At 41.4% G+C, this 3,281-nt stretch overlaps 1 pseudogene; it reads left to right on the top strand.

Annotated features, from left to right (window-relative positions):
- Positions 1-1,690: 1,690 nt before the first annotated feature.
- On the top strand, positions 1,691-2,435 carry LOC144501846 (surfeit locus protein 2-like; annotated as a pseudogene).
- Positions 2,436-3,281: the final 846 nt, after the last annotated feature.

Genomic DNA, 3,281 nt, shown 5'->3' with positions numbered 1-3,281 from the left:
TGTTGGACTTTAACCTGATGTTGTGAGACTACTTACTGTGCCTACCCCAGTCCAACGCTGGCAACTCCACATCATTATTTTACATATTTACATAGAACAAACAAAACAAACATACAGCCGATCGGAGACTTCCAAAGGATTAAACAGCTCTAGGAATAGAGATATAGAACACTCCAAAAGATCCATCGTACATAGTCAAATGCAAATCAATTATAGTTTTTCCTAATCAGTAATTTCGTCTCTCATTAGCTTAAAATCAAATTTATTTAGTAGTCATACATCAGTACAAATCTCTGTCAACTACTTCAGCCAACCATATGATACTTAATAGCATGGTGATATTTTATTTGTCCTTCAAGTCTGGACGTGGTCACTCTTCTTGGCTCTAACTATGTCCCTGTTGCCTGGTAACAGCAGACGCTACCATAAGGTCAAAGTTGAATAGGCATGTGTTCCTGCGTCCAGGGGCATATCCATCCTTGTGTCTGGGCAGTGAATGTATCTATTCATTGATGTTGCAAAATACATTCCCTCATAGGAATTCCCAATATCACTACTGCTGACTAGACGGTTCCCAGATCTCTGGATTTAAACTAACGATATTTACCACCATGTCTTTCAGTAACACTGCTTGGCTAAAATGAACATTTAAAACACATTGAAAGTATCAGCATATATGTTTAAAAATCATAACTACATAGAGTACAAAAGTAAGAAATTTATGATAAAACTATTAAATGCTGATTCAGCTTCAACAGGAGTGTTGTGCTTAGTGCAGGACACCACACTTTAGGAACAATATGAAGACAGTAGTACACCTCTACCATTCAGAGACTACTTGCCAACTAATCAGCACTCTCTTCTCATGCAGTATAAATTGTTGTTCCTTTAGAATGGGTATTTTTGCAAATCTGTCCTAACAAGTACAAAACTAAAGATTTCAATTTTTTCAACAATATAAGATGTATGGGGGCGGCACGGTAGCACAGTGGTTAGCACTGCTGCTTCACAGTTCCAGGGACCTGGGTTCGATTCCCGGCTTGGGTCACTGTCTGTGTGGAGTTTGCACACTCTCCTCGTGTTTGCGTGGGTTTCCTCCGGGTGCTCCGGTTTCCTCCCACAGTCCAGAAATGTGCGGGTTAGGTTGATTGGCCGTGCTAAAAATTGCCCTTAGTGTCCTGAAATGCGTAGGTTAGAGGGATTAGTGAGTAAATATGTAGGGATATGGGGGTAGGGCCTGGGTGGGATTGTGGTCGGTGCAGACTCGATGGGCCGAATGGCCTCTTTCTGTACTGTAGGGGTTCTATGTTTCTATTATATCACATGACCAAAAACTTGGTCAAAGAGGTTGTTCTAATGAGCATCTCAAAGGAGGAAAGAGGGGTAGAGAGGCAGAAAGCTGTGAAATGTATTCTGCAGTTTAGATTCGAGGCAGCTGAGGGCATGGTCATCAGTAGTGGAGCGATTAAAATCAGGAATACTGAAAGAGGCCAGAATTAGAGTACACATATCCCAGAGGGTTGTTGGACTGAGGAGATTAGAGAGATAGGGAGTGGTGATGCCATGGAAGGATTTGAAAACAAGGATGAGCATTTTTAAATCAAGTAATTGCTTGACCAATAGCCAATGGAGGTCAATGAGCACACAATGATTAGTGCGAGTTAACCTATATAGTTTCCAGACTGGCTCCATGGAGGCACCGTGGGCTGTGCCCTCCCACTCGTCCCCGCAACTGGCCGTCTTCTTCCAGCAACACCCGGTGCTGCAGCCCGGCCACATCAACCGGGTGAAATGTTCTCTAACCGGCATGAGTTGTCATGCCGACTGGCAGATCTGCAAGCCTACACCAAGGGCAAAAGGTACTAGCATCTGGCAGTGAATGAACCATTCGATTACACTCAGTATGAGCCACATGTCATCCCCAGCACAAAAAAATCCATAGCAACTGTTCTGTAAATTGACAATCTGCCATATTAACAAGATTTGTCAGCATGTTCTTTGCCGTGTGAATAGGAAATGCTGCCAAAGAGCACTGAAAAACTTTAATGAATGTGCTGCTGCCAGAGTCCCCTTCATCCCAGCGTGTCTGTCACAGAAGAGGAAACAGAATCGGGAATCTAACAGTAAGGACCCTTGTCACAATCGGAAGGAGTTCTGGGAGCCAGACGAGTGATGAAGGAAGTGAGAGTGCAACTCTGGTGACAGTATGAGTGACCTATACCCAGAACACCTCTTTTAACAGAAATGACGACACAAGAGCAAAATCGCTCCTGAACAAGGCGCATAGTGTCCGTGAAAAAATGGAGGTTGAGATGTAGTTGCCAAGAAAACGAAAAAAGGCACAACCGCACGAAGAAATTGAAGGAAGGGGCTCCTCAAAGACCCAACAATCCGGGGAATTTAAAACAAGCCAGAAAGCTGGAAATTGGAACTGATTCTGGGAGTGGCTCAACTCTTCTACAGGGTTTGGGTGCAACATACTGAGTGTTAATTATACAGTTCAGTTTATATTTGTGTAGAAAATAAAGCATATCTGAAGCAAAGAAAAGTTCACCAAAGGTAGAATGGGGTGACCAGCCGGGAGTGCATTGGAATAGCCATATTTAGAGGCAACAATGACATCAGCAGATGAGTTGAGAAGGGTGAAGTTGGGAGATATTAGGGGTGAAATTAAACTATCTTACTGATGGTGTGAATCGGCAGCTTATCTCAGGATCAAATATGACACTGAGGTTGCGAACATACCAGCTAAATTCAGGGTGCCAGGGTGAAGGATAGGATTGGTTGTTAGGGAATGGAGTTTGGAGTGGGAGCCAAAGACAGTGGCCTAGTTTCCCAACATTTAATGAGAAGACATTTCTGCTTATCCAATACTGAATGTCAAATAAAAGAAAGATGATATTTACAAGAGAGTTTTTTTTTAAGTCATGTGTCTGGTACCTGCAGAACCTGTTTTCGTGTTTAAGGATCCTCAAACTAAACTGTATAGATAGAATTGCTGTTTGCCCAATATTAATAACTATTCTCTGCCCATTAGACAACACCCACTTTGTTACATCAAGAGAATTTAAGTTGGTGAAATCAAGGTTATGAGGTTCTTTAGGGTTACTTATGGAATTTAACTTACTATGCAGCTTAGCACAATAACATTGCATGATAATAAATTCAAAGATTTTTTTCAGAAAATACACATTATTTAATCTTTATATATTTTGCAAAACATTCTAAATTATGTTTTTCTTTTAATTTATTATTTTAGACAGAGTTCAGGAACAACTTAA

The sequence above is a fragment of the Mustelus asterias genome, chromosome 12 (genome assembly GCF_964213995.1).
Source record: "Mustelus asterias chromosome 12, sMusAst1.hap1.1, whole genome shotgun sequence".
Taxonomy (NCBI): Eukaryota; Metazoa; Chordata; class Chondrichthyes; order Carcharhiniformes; family Triakidae; genus Mustelus; species Mustelus asterias.
The sequence above is the reverse complement of the archived record's forward strand: the minus strand, read 5'-3'. Positions and strand labels throughout refer to the sequence as shown.